General features: G+C 40.8%; 1 protein-coding gene and 1 long non-coding RNA gene across 6 annotated transcripts in view; one reads left to right on the forward strand and one right to left on the reverse strand.

The window, feature by feature from the left end:
* The window catches only part of ZEB2 (zinc finger E-box binding homeobox 2), a 134,406-nt gene that overhangs the window by 56,422 nt on the left and 61,058 nt on the right, over positions 1-16,926 (reverse strand). The gene's annotated exons all lie outside the window — the stretch shown is intronic.
* Positions 3,946-15,514, forward strand: LOC147578449 (uncharacterized). Its single transcript, XR_015255207.1, has 4 exons — positions 3,946-3,970; positions 4,132-4,179; positions 5,010-5,040; positions 15,335-15,514. It is a non-coding gene; the product is annotated as an uncharacterized LOC147578449 (long non-coding RNA).

Genomic DNA, 16,926 nt, shown 5'->3' on the forward strand with positions numbered 1-16,926 from the left:
ATGACCAGGCATACAGTTGGGTCTTCCTGTAGTGGATTTCACCCAGACTTTGCCTGTTTTCGCCACACAAACAGCATGTAAACAAACAGCGCGGCACTAAGTTTGCATGATCCATGCTTAGAACAAGCTGGTTGTCACAGACACGGCTCTGTTTGGACACCACAACTCTTATCTGCAGGGCTTGCTCTAAAAGTAGTTCAATGACCACCCTTCCCTTTCCTCCCGTCCTTTCCTTTAGAGCCGCTCTTCTGAGACAGACAGAGGGGGAGAGAGAGAGAGAGAGAGAGAGAGGAGAACTCCTGCTCTCCTCCTTTGCTTCAACAGCTTTTTCCCAGGCCTCAACTCCCTTTCCTGCTGCCCTCACTTTCAGGTAGTGGAATTTGCTGACCCTGGCCACTTGGTGGCCTAAGCCTGGCTGTGGCAAAAGTCAGATAGCCACAGTGCACTTCGGAATTCATCTTAGGCACAAAAAGGCTTTCATTTTAGACATCTAGTTGGTTCAGTAATTTCTACGGACCTCCCTCCTTCCCTGGAAAAGCGGCCAAATCACATGCTTCTTCCTGATGTTACCTCAAGTAACAGGTTACACAAATTAAACCATCACACCATTTTCGAAAAAAGAAAAAGTAAATTTTCACTTCCTGAGGTGATGAGGAAAATTCCACAAACAGATAAAATGGCACTTTGTTTGCTGTAAACAAGTAAACCTAAAATCTTTTCGCTCCCTAATTTTTTGGGCTTTAATTTACTAAGACCTTCCTGAGTGTTTTAGACATAAGGCACCTTTTTCTCTGTGAGCTTCATTTTAGTCATCAAGATTATCTATTGGCTGACAGCTGCATGATCTGTGACCCACACCCTAGGAAAGGGAGCAGTTTGAAAGCAACTATGAATTTCATCCATTCTCTGGCCACAGTTATCTTATGAAGTATTGATAACACATTATCTTGCAGAGCAGAATAATACTGCACAAAATGATACTAAGATGTTTAAGACTTCTGCCTTACTGAAAGTTATTATTCAGAAGTTTACATAGTCTGCAAACACTTATCAGAAGCCCTGGGCAGAAAGAACAGAACCTCCGTTTCATTAAGATACAGTGGAATGTTAAAGGTTTAGGGCAGATAAAGGCCAATTCTCCAAAGTTCAGAATCTTCCTTGATGATAGAACAACTACATAAATTAAAATGAATGTCTCTCATGGAAGTGAAGACCTGACTACAGGCATTCACACACGGACTGCCAAGTTTTATTAAGACCTACCTTTCTTAATAGGTTACGGTGGAAAATCATAGAATCATTTTAGAAACCACTTTGGTATTGAGCCCAAAGAGGCCAGACTAATTGTATATGTATCCATGAATTTTAGTGAAGAAGACAAAGCAATATGAAAATGTTTAATTTCATTTGACTCTCTTAAAATTAGTTTTAGAAGAGCAGAACTATCCAGAATCGATACAAGTTTATAGAATGATTTTCATATTTTAGCCTACTAAGGCAGGAAAAGAAATCTGTATGTCACCATGCTTGCTCAATTTTCAAGCCAAGGAACACTGGCCATGTTAAGACTTGGAAGAATAAGAAGTCATCCTTCAAATATTTTTTTGCCAAAGAAGTTAATCAGTACCCACTAGACCCTCTCATTTCATATTTTTGAGAAAGGTGAAATATAGATTCAAAATATACAACCTCAATCAAAATTAAAATATACCAAACTTACGTTTCCTAAAGATAGTTTGAATTTTTGTGTGTGAATAACTTGCTTTTCCTTACAAAGCATGTGTATTTAGATAGAAGGACACAAAAGGTATATTTTTCCCACTCCTGTGTTTCAATTTACAACATTCATATGAGTTTAAGTTTTTCTCAATCTGTACTAGCCTTTTTTATGCACACACACTGCACAGCACAGAAAGCATTTTAGAATCCTGGAACACAGTAGCCCTGGAAGTGACAACATTCTCATGTGTTGTCCCTTTTTTACTGGACTTTTCCAATAGTAAAATTTCATTATTTTTCCATTTTGTTTAACTGACACATGAAACTTTCTGAAATGTTAATGCACTGTTTTATCAATGTAGACATTTTTCAAAAGTCATATTTGTATTCAAACTCAGGCCCTTGGGGGGAAATTGACAGGCTAGTGGCAACATGAAAACAAGCATTATAGTTATAAAAAAATAGATCATTGAAATGAGAACTAAGAAAGCATTTTAAAGAATACAGCGCAAAAATAAACCTTAAGAGAAAGAATTCTTAAGTGGAAGATATATGGCATTTCAAAATGTTTAGGAATATTTTAGCTAAAGAATCAGCAAAGTTTTGTAGCTAAAGGGCCATATGCCCTATTTTAATAAAAAGGAATCCATAAAAAATAAATTACTTTCACTAAGTATATGCAAATTCCAATGTAAGCAATCAGTGCAAAATTAATTTTGCCAGAACTGATTAAAAGCATTAATAAATCTATATGCAGTATTGCTTCAATCTGATACTGTAAATTTATTATACTTCCTGTAAGATTAATTATAATGCTACAATAACATATTACGATGCCAGAACATATTACTGTACATTCTGTTAATAACAGTTAAGCGTAACCTGAGTTGTAATTATGGACGGTAACAAAGTAATTTGATAGTGATTGTTTTCTTTAACTGTTAATGTTAGATGGGAAGTAAAATGTGTATGTGCTTGTGTTCATTATATTTTTCTCCTTAATACAATACCTAATTAAAATCATGAAACACCACAGCATTTGTTCTCACAGATTCCTTTCACTTTTTGCTCCCCACCAAATCTGTCAGGCTGCCTGAGATAAGGGAAGGTGAAAAACAACAGTTTAAGTTCTTCAAGGTTGTTGTGCATTCCTGTCCTGAACTGAAGCACGCTTTCTTGAAAATGGATTAAAAAAACAAAACAAAACAAAACAAAACAAAACAAAACAAAACAAAAAAACAAGAAACAGTGTGTCCTGTGCAGGACTCATCATTTGAGCTCTCCAGATGACATAAGCAATATTTCCATATTATTCACACGTCCCACAAATCAGTAACATAAAATGCTGGAGGGGCCATGGTGACAGCGGCCACTCCAGGTATCGAAACAAAGAAGCTGAGGATCCCTTCTGAAGAGCAAAACAGACCAACCAGAAACTTTTCTTTTGGGGACTTTCGCCCAAACTTTCCTACTGGCTCTCCACTCTGAAATTTATCTCCCACAATCCTGAGCTCGTCTGATCTGATACTCAGGAAAACACAGGACTTTGATGACATCTATAACTTATGGTCCTTTCCCTTTTGTTGTCCTTTTCTGAAAGCTGAAGCAGCTACGTGTGCGCATAACTCCAAGAACACAAAATCTGAGGCCCTTTAGAAGACTATACACAAACTTCGAGTGGCAAACAGGTTTCTGGAGAAGCACCAAAGGAAATTATTCAAGTTAAGCTTTTTTTGGATATATTCCTGATTAAGCCTGAACACAATGAAAAAAACAGTGTGAAGCACAATTCTGAATGGCATCTGTGCTTGGAGCTTCAGAGGACTGCTGACTGTCATAAAACTCTGTGTGTCACCAGCTGGGGGTCGGGGATTTAAAGATGTCAGGGGGACCTGGCCTCTCAGATGGGATAAAGATCAGAAGGAAAGCTGTCCAGGTGATGCCCGGGCCCCTGAACAGGCCTATCTGCACTTTCATTCAAATGATAATGAGTGTGTAAATCACATCTGTTCCCCCTCTGTGCCTGTATCCTTGTCACCTGAATAGCATCCCCACCAGGTATCAAATGAGCTACAGGAAATAGGTTTTCTTTTTATCCAACTTCACTCTGAAATGAGAAAATGAGCACCCTGACAAGGAAGCCCACAGACCAACAGGGATTCTGAGCCCAGATCTCATCATAATAAAGAATGTTTAATTGTTAGCTAAAGGTTCAGTCCGTGAGCAGGAACACCAAGGTTTTGATACAAAGGTAGCTCCCTGGCTCCTTACTGCCCAATTTTTGAATAGCCTCAGAAAAGTAGCCTGATAATTACTTGTCACCGACTTTTAATGATCTGGTCTCATTCTAATGGCGCAACCCCAAACTCTCAGGCCAGACCGGCAATTCTCACCTCTCTATTTTCTTTTAAGTATCAAAACAAGGGCTGACGAGATGGAAACGCTCCTGGAATCCTGACAGTAAGTAATATTTTGCAATTAAAACCTTTGCAAATGGTTAACTGTCTAAAACAACAATGGCAAAATTGAGAAGACCCCCTATACTTTCCTACGTAAAGGAAATTTCGATCTAAGAATTTATTTCACCTCTGGGTTCATCAGCCCCTGCTTCTGTCCTTCTATCATGTCTTTCCTCTTTTCTTCTTCTTCGTCTTCGTCTTTTTTTTTTTTTTTTTTTTTTTTTTTTGATCAGAGGCATGAAAGAGTGAGTAAGTGTGAATGCTTAGGTACCTGGGGTATGGAAAGGTGGTAATTAGCACAGCGGGATAATTGATGTGTAGATTGCAGCATGAACAAATGCTTTGACTTGTTTGTTCTTCTCACTCTTCTACATTCGTTCTGTCTCTCCCCCCTCTGCCTCTCTCTCTCTCTCTCTCTCTCCTTTAAAACCCAACCTAGCTAATGAACACCTTACCTGCTTAGTTAAGCTGATTACGGATATACGTGAATCTAAAGGAAGCGCCCTAGCTTCGTGGAAGACATGCAGGTGGTACCTTTTGCTCTCAGTTGCAAACCAAGACCTCTCTTCCTCCCTCGAGAGCTTCCATTTTACAGCTCCCCACAGAGACAGAACAATGCCATCCAACTATATACAGAAGAACAAAAAGCCCCACCACCCCCCCTTTTTGGGGGGGGAAATAGACATCAGAACCAGAGAAAATTCCTTATAATCTTACCTGATTATAATTACTGGTAGCTTTGCCCTTTCAATGGTCTCGTCGGCCCCAAAACTTACTAAAGTGAAGTCATTAAAACTAAATTTAAAATGTATCCATGCTTTTGCTTTCCAGGGGAGTTTGTTGCATCAGCGTCTCAGAGGAGGTAACGTATGTGGGGATCTTCCATACATGGCGCCATTTCCCTCCCTCACCCCCTCTTCCTCCTTCTTCTCTTCTGAAAATTAAGTGCATCAAGTTCTAACTTTTACACAGGCAGTTAAACGAGGCCTGGCCCACCTACCTTGGAGCGCACCTAAACACCCTAAACACACCTGCACCGGGTGAGCGATACAATTTCAGATGTTCATATGATGCTCTCAGGAGACTCCATGCTCCAACTCCTTTCCTTTTCCCAGAGATGCCCTAGATCAGGGGCCAAAGGATACTGAAGCATTCCTTCCTTCCTTTCCATATCCGCCCTTCTTTTCTCCAACCTAGTCAGCAAGCAATTTAGCTGCTTAGTTAGTGCAGAAAAGATACATATATATTTCATTTCTGGGACTGTTTTTGCAGAACATGTTGCATTGTATATCTTCAGCAAAGCTCTGGATCTTTAGATCAATATTCATTCATGCCCAGTGCTCTTTACTATGGGTCTTCCCAGATCCCAGGGTATTTTAATGATCATTAATCAATTTACTCTCCTTTTTTTTTTTTTTTTCTTCTCTCAAACACTTCCACATCTGAGTTGGTCTGATGACTCATAAGGGCACCGTACCAAAGATTAAGGATTAAGTTTAATAACTGTAAATTTCAGAGAACTGATTTTCAAGTGTGATAAAAGTTGAAGCACTTTGGTGTTTACAAGATACCATACTTCTCTAAATGTCACCTCCTAAGTTCTTCAATCCCCTGTTCTGTTTTACATGCGAGCATTTCTCTGGCTGCTGAGCATCTGGTCAGTAATCGCCTTAACCTTACAAAGAAGTGGGTTCCGGCGGTGTTGGCCTCCCCTGCTCTCTGCAACGGTAACAGTGGAAATAGGCCCGGAAAAATGAACAATTCACTTACGAGAAAGGAGAGAAACTTGACAGAACTGACTCTTATTTGCTTGCCCCCCAAAATGTATTATGGTAGTTATATTCTTTCTTTGATGGCTGGATTTTGTTTATGGTCATCAAATACACCCTTTGTTTTTTTTTATGATTATCCCCTCCCTGTCTCCATGTTACTTCCATCTTGTTTATTCTTCACAATAGTATACTTTTGACTAGAAAGGAACACGTTTTTTTTCCACAACTCTCCAAATCCTTCTCCCCATCTATGTTAAAGATAAACTAATAAGCCATAAGAAAAATGCACCAGACCACTTGGACATGCTGAGGCCATTCTATCCCTTGAAGCACGATGACCCTTACCTAGTAGCAGCTGAGTAAGGGATTCCAGGTTTATGTGCCCTTCGGACAGGCCCATTTGGCCTCCCTAATGGGCCAATTCCAAAAAGGAAGTGAAAAGAGAGGAAACAGCCTTGTACTAGAAGCTGGAAAAGCTCAGCAATGCAACTCCTATCTCTCCTACATTTTATGTTTCCGTAGGCTCTGGGGTCAGGCTGTCTAAATTTGAATTTTCACTTTTCTACTTACTAACTTGTGACTTTGCGCAAGATGTTCAACCTGCTTCAGTGTCTTCCTCTATTGAATGGAGAGATAAAGACAGGATCTACCTCACTGGGTAGTTGTAAAGATGTAGATGAATCCACACACGCAAAATACCCAGAGTCCGGCACATGCGAATGCTAGGTGGTATTATTATTAATGTTATTATTATTGTTTGCTAAGTGCAGAGAAAGTTTTAGGTGACGGTGGCTTCTGTGTGTTTCTCTCATGTAATAAATAATTTTGTGATGGGATCCTGTAATAATTCACAGTGCTCATGCTGACCCAGTAATATTTTTGTTCTTTCTCTGGTTCTAAGTTTGGCAAAGGGCAGTGGAGGGCATTGAAAGATCTTAACACGTAGGCACAGAACAACAACAGCAACAACAACAAAATTAGGTGTTTGGAGATACCTGCTGTGAGAAAGGGGCATCCCAGACATGAAATAAGTGACTAGAATGTGGTGCTGTCCATCGTATAGAATTCCATTTTGCAGAACAAGCAGCCAAAAGTTCTAGATGATAAGGGTCTTGTTGGAAGTTCGCGCAGCTAAGTGGTGAAATTGAGTTTTCCAGTTTTCATCTGTCTGACCTCAAAATGCAACATCTCCCTGAATGCTGCATCACACTTTCTGAAACCTTGCACGCAAGGTACGTGCTAAAAAGAGATTTTATGGGTTTTGACATTTATGTTGCACACATTCAAAAGAGATAAAAATAGACTCCATGCTGCTGATATAATTACTAGAGGCTATAAAAGCCATGCAAAAATCTGGAGAGGGGGTGTGGGAATAGTCGGGGGAAGAACATAAACAAGGGAGCAGTGACACAAACTAGGACAACATACTGTCCTTAATTCCTTCGCTAACTCCCCACAGTCCTGGTAGAGTCCTACCACAGAAGATCCAGCCTTCATTTTGAACTTGGAAACCTCCCCATTCGCAGGCAGTGGCAATGCCAGCAAGCCACAGGTGGGCACCGCGTGAGCAGGTGAGAAATGTGACTGGAAAGGGGAGGATGAGGATTTGGTGCCCCTAAAAGAGCCCATCAATCCTAATTATCCTGCCTGTGCGCGCTGCTTATGTCGTACTTAGGTATTTATTTTTTAGTCGGGAGGTTTAGGAGAGTTTCAGACGAATGAGCGTCCATGCCTTGGAAATCCCAGAGAAGAAAAGTCAAGCGGCATCAGGAAGAGAAACTGGCCGAGCTCTCAGCCGGCCTGCCCTGTGGTAAGGAAGCCACACTCGGGTGAGCTGCCCTCACTGCCAGGGGCGGCCGACAGACAGCAGCTTCTCTGCTGCAGATTGAGAGAAACCTGACATTGGCCTCTCGCACTGCACCTCAGAAGGAGGCAGGCTGCCGCGGACGCAGGGTGTGGGCGTCTGGGTAGCATGCGAACACAGGAGACAGGGAGAGCTATTTGGGAAGACGTGCTCAGTGGTTTCCTCTGGGCTCCTTGCTTATTACCACCCTGATTTTTGAGATGGGAGCTGAAACCCACACTAGCATAAGGAACATCAATGACAGGTCCCCCTCTACTCCAGCCACACCAAGCATCCCTAACAAACAACACTACTAACCAAACCCGCCCACACCTATAGTAAGTACATCTTTAAAAACCCGAATAGCTGCTGGTAGCGCAGGCTGTGGCTACAATTCAGACCCAGCTGGATTGAGCACAAGGTGAAGTTTGGCCGTGAAACTTTGTATCTTCCCTTCTGGATCAGAACAAAGGTGGATGCCTTGACACAGACTTGGTGGCCGTTTTGAGAGCTGGCCTTGCTTCTGACCATTCATGTGGTCACCACGTCCTTCAGCTTACAGTGACCGTGAAACCAAATTCATCATTCTTGATGAAAAGGACAAAAACTGGGCTGAAATGATCTGCTAAAGGTTACAAACTGACTCGAGTAAGGATGAAAACATGTAGCACTTGACGAGTCCAGTTGAGTCAGGGATTTGCATAAGTCAGAGTCAGAAGAGTTGTCAGACTTTTGCAATGTTTCAGGAAAGGGCAGGTGACCTTTGGCATTTTGGACACAGAGTCTTTCTGATGAGGTATTTTAGGGTGGCGTGTAAGAGACTCCAGTAGTAAGTTATGTTTTATCGATTGTAGGGACTCCAGGGGGAAATATACTAATTTTACTTTCAAATCTTTAAAAAGTGTGTGGATAAGAATTACGTGTTACTTATAGCAGATCTGAGTCTGGTGCATTTTTCCAAGTTAGCTCCTTCCCTAGGCAGTGTTCCTGGGTCTCTGGAGTGGAGAGAGGTTTAGAAACTGGGAGTAGGGAGTCACGGAAAGGAAGAGATGAGGAAAATGCACAGGGAAAAGGGACATGCAAAATAAAACACATTTAAATTTGTTACTACGCATGAGATCATATTTCTGGCACTTTGCAGAGGTCTTATGGAAGCTGTTAGTTCCAATATAGAAATACTAGCGTGAGTAAATTGGTGTTAAATTTAAATTTACTTAGGAAGTAATAGTCTATCTACATTCCTTATAAGATTCTCTCAGGTAAATTGGGGAAAGAGAATTCCACGGGAGAAAAGATGTTTCTAGTATTTAATCCACTGTTTCCCGGTCGAAATGCAATTTGTATTTAGGAAAATAAACATCCAGAAGGAAACTGCACATTTTATTGGCTTAGTGTCTCTTATGTTGGTAATTTAAAGGTGGTGTTGGACTCTGTTAAGAAAAAGTAGTATTTAGTGTTCTTAGACAGGTGTAGAAATTATTTAAAGGTGTACTAGAACAAAACTTGGAAATTTCTGCTGTTCCCATAGATCAATATTTACATTTTAAAACTTGGAAATCCTGGAGGATAAGCATCTTGAATTGTGTAACTTCCTCTTCCAGGAAGCATCCTGGAAGTTAGCGATACTCTGACCTCCCGCTGTGGTATTGACAGTGACACCTGCACACCTGCGTTAAATCTCTATTATTTAACTGTATTGTGAGAGAGTTTATAATCAAGCGAGTCTTCTTTAGCTTCGGAAAGAAGTTGTTCTCTTTTGGCAGCAACCTTTACCTCTTGTGCTGTCTGGTGGTTACGGGCACGCGAGCACGTGTGCATACGGCATAGCGTCGCCCAAGGTGTGTGGATGCTGTTTCCTAAGGTCCAGGACACTCACCTTTCATCGCTTCGTCCGAGTTTTAAATCAAACGATTTTTTTCCCCAGATACTACATTCCTATGTGTTTGACAATTTGTAGGAAGGATTAAAAAGGCTGCATCCCCCAAAGGTCAGTGGGGAAAGATGAAGGATTGTAACCCTGTCCTCTGACATATCTGAGGTCCAAAGCCACGTTTCCCAGTGACTTCAACGCACTTGTACTGATCTAAAGAAAGCCTTCACATAGTATTTATAATAAACTCTGTACTGAGTCATGTGCAGAAATGTCTGTATCAAATACTACTTTAGATCGCGCAGGTTCTTGTGAAAAATGTGTAACTAGGTAGGAAATACGTTTTTTTTTAACGCGTCCCAAGTTTCTGATAAGTTTTTTTCTGTGAGGCACACCACACGTTTGCAGGACCCCGCTCTCCTTTCTGCTGCTAAAGCCAGGGGAGGCCTTGATTGAATGCCAAGAGGGAGAGGGTGAACCAAGCAAAAGGAAAAAAAAAAAAACAATCAAGGGGTGCCTCAAAGGAGAGAAAACAAATAGTGATGCAGTAGAGATATTATAGATAAAGTAAATACAGCATCACCACAAAAGTCTAAACACTTGTTAAACTGTCTGGTTTTAGAACATTTCAGCCATACAACATTATTCAACTACTCATCACTGTGAGAACAGGCAATCAGGAAAGCTAATTTCTTAATTAGCTCTGCTCCGGCGGTAATGATTGCAGATCGTGTCAACTAAAATCTGTTTGGATTTCTGTAAATTGGAGTCCGACAAGCCTGCAGTTCCGTCGCCAACCTGATAACTCTCACCCCCTGTCTTTTGTTTTTCCTTCCAGCCTTTTTCCTGTCGCCATCTCGGTATTTAATCTGACACCGCCAGGCAGCGAGGAGGGCTTACTCTTCCCCTTAAAGAGAAAGAGAGAGGAGGAGGAAAAGCAAAACATTTACGTGGGGACAGGAGGGCTGGCTACACAGGAAACCTGGTCCCAACCTAAACTACTGACAAAAGCCTTTAATCTTTCCCACATTCCTCAAGGCATTCTCCTTCTGTAATAAGACATATTCCTTTCAAGTAAATCCTGATAAGGGAATTCATTTTTTTTTTACAGGAAATGTATAGCCTTGTAAGTCTAGCATCTTATTTAGTTTCTATATTATGGGTCCTAACTAATCCAAAACCATTTCCTTATCATCTGGCACGCTCACGGCACAGTCATCAAAACAAACAATCTGTTAATACAACTAAGGTTAGGCCAAGCCAAGCGGTGAGCGTTATATTTAATATGCATTACAACAGAGCCTTATAGCCTTCTCAACCGCTTGTTGGTCAGAAAAGGCCAATCTGTTAGATACCGAAGGATTTCGGTCGCCTCACAGACAGTGTGACGTTAAAATATATATTCCAAAGTCCCCATCTGTCTGGTCTGGACAGTTCTGGGTAGGACGAGGCCTATTTGGACCCAGGGCAGGTCTCTGACCATCAGATCAGATTTCTCATCTTTTACCAGTGCCTGCTCCTTACTTTCTTGTGCTGTGTTTTACTTCAACTCCTTTTTCGCTGGCTCCCCCCCCCCCACCTCAGATTTCAGAGTCAGAAACTTTTAGCCAACACAAAGGCGGAAAAAGAAATCATTTCTATGCATAGACTCATTAGCTTGGAGTCTAGCTTCACTGTCACTTTAAATAAATTAAAATGAGATTTAGAAAAACACAAAGGCCTGGTCTGTAAATCATTCTATTAGTATGTCTGAGTGCACTTAGGTGATTACCTGATGTCTGTGTGATTAATACTAACCAGAGGTGTGGGCTAAACTACCCTCCCCCCTACCCTTTCTGTGGCGAGGGAAGCAAGGGGGAGGGGCAGCCCAGCGTGGAATGATAAGTTTACGCCATTCAATAGAAAGCCAAAGAAGTTTGGGGAAAAGTAGAACTGATATCTTAAAAGAATTATTCTCTAGCAAATGAGAGGGAGAGGTCCACACGTATCTGCCATAGGGGACATCCATCTAAGTAAAGAATTTAGCACAACTAAGGCTCACAGTAGCAATGATCCACAAAAGTCTGGAAGACAGGGCAAGGATGTATTCGAATTATTCATATAAACCTAGGAATGGCACGCTAACATCTGAGAAAAGTGTGACTTTTCACTTAGGTACCACCAGTCTCTGTTGTCTTCATCTAGGATTTATAAACAAAGTCCATTATGTTCATCACAAAGTCAGGTATATTATTAATAGTGACCCTAACGGTGTTGCTTCGGCAGTTGGAAAATCCAGTTTATTTTCGGTTGTTAAAATAAGATTAGAAACAACAAAACATCCATGGTCACTTTTTAGAAGACTCACAAACGGGTGAAATACTAAAAGTGAACTATTCAAACTCAGGATATCCAGAGCAATTACTAACAATACACAGAAGGATAAGCCAGGTCATAATTGTATAGACACTGTCAAGGCTCCGTCAGAAGCAGATGACAAGGGGCACTGTGTAAACTCAGAACTTCCCATGCCAGGCTTGTTTTGTTTTGTTTTGTTTTATCATCTAGAGGACATTTGCCATCACTGGAACCCCTCGCAATTCAAAATGTAGACTGGAGCCTGGAGGAGATTAAGGATGAATTATTTTACCTAAACATCTTGCTTTGAAAGCAGCTGCCCTTTGATGCATATTTTCGTGAAAACCATGCTCAGTATCTATTGTAGTTTGATCAATATTGCAGTTCCAACTCTTTGGAAAGCAGGACGTTCTTATTTGGGAACTCATCATTCTGATGCCCATATGATTGTCCTCACTTGGAGTTTAGACTAAAAGTGTCAACCCTGTGCAGAAGGTAGGCATTTTGTTTGAACTCAGGATTTTGAAAGTTAGGAGAGAGCCATGAAATTATCCTCATGTATGTGAATGTGCACATGGGTGTGCCTGCCTATACCATCATAGCATCTCTCTCTCTCTCTCTCTCACACACACACACACACACACACACACACACACTCCTCACACACATCACTACACACACCCTCTATGCTAAATCTGCCTCCAATTAACCAAAAGCACAATTTTGCCCTGACAGGGAAGATTTCATTTGGTCCACATATGACTAGGGAGCCGATTTCATTTCCTGTAAAAACCCCCTCAAATGCTGCAAAGTTACCTGACTCAGCTGCTTGTAGAAATCAAATTCAGTCAGAGATAACAGCTAATCATTTGTCACAGTAAGAAGCAATTCCCTGAAATCGGAAGGGAAAACCTGCCGCTTCAATCCGCAGGTCTGTCAGATTGCTAGAAATTACATTCTGCTCTGACTAACCTCTGCTCTTGGATTGCTAACGACAAGAAGTCTGCTCTATCAAAAGAGAATATCATACAACCAGGAACCGCTTTTGATTCGTTCTGTTCCAATAACCTGAGAAAAGTTTATGGACATGCCTTGCTGCCTGGACCTCAATTTCTACCAACCTGCACACTGTTTTGAATTTATAGCGCCGCAGCTCCGTAGTAATATAGGTGAAATTTACAGGCTGCCTATCTGCTACTTCATTGAAAGAAAATTAAGAGTTGATTTTACAACCACACAACTGATATTTGCTTTCTGATACTTTGAGGAAGTATACAGTTTGGAGGCTTCAATTAAAATGCCAAAAGAGAAAAAGCAAATTGATTAACTCTCAAAGTACAATTTATATTTTTTAGAAATGCTTCCCGGGAGGGAATTAACTTTATACTCGTCTATGTAAACACTATTTGTGCAGCATATTATAAGTTTAATAAAAATGATATATCACCTCTCTGTTAGATTTATAATTTGCATAGCAGTAGTGAATATGAGATCTTGGTCAAAATGTTTCCCTCTGTGTGTGCTATGGTGCTTGGAGGACTGTTGGAAAGAAGCAAATTTGTTATCTTACCTAAATCCTAGGGAGTCATGACAATTAAAATCTATTTCAGGGTAGCTCATTGAACCCCAAGGAGAGACTGCTTTGAGTTAAAATCACATGGTCTTTAAAAATAGAGGTGGCTTATACTTTGCAAACAGTACTCAGCCAAATACTTTTCTTTCACTCTGACCAGATTTATGATGAATGCATACATTGCAACTCTATTATAATGACTCAAAGATGGAAAAGTCAGAGACTTCAACGCTTGAGAAGCCCATTTCTTAAGACTGAGTCTATCCCAGGTTTGTTCCATGGCGTGCGCGCACATGCGCACACGCGTGTGTGTTTAAAGCATTTTATTTTCCACAGTGGAATCAGCTGAGGATAGAGTGTGAGCTGTGACTCTGAATTTCCTTTGCTTTTGTCAAACTGTGTCACAACCGTAAAGTTATTTTAACAGAGTTTATTTGCCTAGGCATTTCCTTTCTCTTGTAGTAGTGTAAGGGAAAGGGGAACAACAATTTAACATGTACGCACAGTTGAGTGGATATGAGGGACTCTTGCAACTCCTTTCAGAAGCGGACAGTTCAATGATAAGTGTGTGGGCTTTTTTTTTTTTTTTTTTTTTGAAGCTTAAAAAAAGCTCTTTATAAATCTCTCTCTCTCTCTTTTTTTTTTTTTGGCTTCTTTCATTTCAATTTTCCTCAAACAACTGCAGTGGCAATTGGACAAGTTCGAAAGTTCTCATTTCTTTCCTTCCTGGACCAGTCCTGACTACTTCTGTCCTAGTTCATACTGGTTCAAACAGGGGACCTTTTGTAAAATTCTTCAACATACTATGTATTTGGTTTAGAAAAAAAATCATTACACAGAATATAATAATTGATGCCGTAATATGGTTGGTTGGGATTATCCAATAGAATTCCTTGAAGTAACTCTAATCAAGCCTTCTTCTTGGGTCAGAAACACCTCCCTTCCCCCCACCTTGGACCCAGATCCTCTCCAGCATAGTCATCGTACAGTGGCCAGGGCTTAAGCTCCAGTACTGTATGAGAATGCAAACACGCAGATTTCACAATCAGATGACACCGAGACGCTTGCTGTGCCAGACTCTCTTTACTGACTGTTCTCTCATCTTGGGCCAGCCTAGGGATCTGAGAACCTGCTGCAGTTACAAAGAAGCCACCTGACGGCTAAGTCGCCCTCCTGTCTATTCTCAATTATCCCAGCAGCACAACCACCGCCACCAGCCAGGGTTTCCCACCATTGTCTTGGCCAGAGAGGCGTCCCCCACAGGGGGGGTATGTTTGTACGTAGAAGAAAATGCACTGTCTCTACAGGCTATATATAATAGCTCCATTCCCAGGGTCACGTGTGTGCCTTAAAAACTTTTTTCTTCTCCTGTGTTTGGGAGGCCAGGTTGATTATGTAAGAATGCCTGACATTTACGCATTATTCTACCAACAGCAGAGCCCAGTCATAGCCATTTTCCACTTGATCCTCATAACACTCCTTTGACGGAAGAAGGTGCAATTATCATCATCATGGTTTTATAGATGAGTAAACCGAGACTCAAATTCTTAATGGACTTCCCCCTAAATTACCTTTAGGGCAGAATCTGGATCTGGTCCCTGCCTCCAGATCCTATCTGACCCCACATTCTACCTGTGCTCTTTCTTGTCACCTCTGGGATACAGATCTAAGTCAGCACACAAAAGCCAAGACAGAATTTCTAACTATTTAGCAGCATACGGTAACATAGGTAACATAACTCATCTCGTTCATCTGATTTAGTGGACACATCCGTGCCCAGGCAAAAACGAGAAATGGAGAGAAGGGGAGAACTAAGCCAAGGTTGGGAGCAACTGAACTAAAAGTTGCAGAAAAACCAAATGAGATTGGAGGAAGAGCATGTGGTCTGCAACATGGCAAACATGTATCAATGGATTAAGTGATGCCCATCGTTGGGGAATGGAAGAGGTTTTATCGTGTTTGAAAGTTTTTTTAAAATTTTTATGTTTTTAAATAACAATAACTCACCAGTTACATGTTGCTCTTCTACCGTAGTCACTCTCATCTCCCAATGTATTTGAACGTAAACTTCAAACGGATTCCACAAAAGACTAAATAACTCCTATACGTAACTTTCTGGCTGACATTTTTTTTTTTTAATTTTTTTTTCAACGTTTATTTTTATTTTTGGGACAGAGAGAGACAGAGCATGAACGGGGGAGGAGCAGAGAGAGAGGGAGACACAGAATCGGAAACAGGCTCCAGGCTCTGAGCCATCAGCCCAGAGCCTGACGCGGGGCTCGAACTCACGGACTGCGAGATCGTGACCTGGCTGAAGTCGGACGCTTAACCGACTGCGCCACCCAGGCGCCCCATCTGGCTGACATTTTTTTTCTGTCCCAATTAATGTTTCTTTGAGGGTTTGAGGTTAGGTATTCGATTAAATGTACTATTCTTCCCTCAGTCATGAGAACGCCATTGGAGTATTAATGCCAAGACTAATTTAGAGACCAGATACGTAACGTCACGGATTCTGTAATGTACCTGGGAAACTGAGTCCCTTATACTCTGTAAGAATTTGACATCCGTCCCCTTTTGCCTATGTTTGTGGGCTGTTTTCACTGGTTCTTTAATGTCATCAAGCATACACATCACCACCACCATACCACATACTACTTCACATTTTCAGGCATTTTTATTTACTAAAATTAAAGGGGGGTTATCGATTAAACATGATTTATAATATTGTAAAATTGCCTTCCTTTATATTTTTATAACTGAAATATAAACTCTGAATGAATAGACACTGAACTGGAAATACTCACTGGTGTTTACATTAGCATCAGGGAGAGATCTGTAATAAGTTACCTGACTTTCATAAGAATACACTCAAAATAATTTGCGATGCTTGTCAGCTGGATGAGTCTTACTGGTATTGACTCAGTCTACAGTATGCACCTTGCGCATGATATAGATATACTGGACAATATGAGGCTTGGACTTTCAAAGATCACCATCCTGTAATTTCATTCACATTTCAACTGCTGGAAGACACAGCAGATACTTAAATTTTCTAAAAGAAAGAAAAAAAAATCCTGCCCATTCTTCTGAAATTTAAGTAGGCAGCCCTTGAAAGATCACTGGGAAAAGTCTGTATTTTCTCAGGTTTAACTAAATAATTTATGCATACTTTCACTTTGGCATGATGAAGCAATTTTAGCCTTTAAAACCCACAACTACTCAGGAGGGAAAAGGTCTGGTTCCTGCAACTTAAATAATTTAAGCATCCAGGTGGAAATGCTTTCAGCAGTTCCCCTTTTTGAGACAAAGGAAGAAGACTTCAGAATTTTGAGATACTAAGAATAAAGAATTGA

Source organism: Puma concolor, chromosome C1 (genome assembly GCF_028749965.1).
Source record: "Puma concolor isolate L17-30 chromosome C1, mPumCon1.1.hap2, whole genome shotgun sequence".
Classification (NCBI taxonomy): Eukaryota; Metazoa; Chordata; class Mammalia; order Carnivora; family Felidae; genus Puma; species Puma concolor.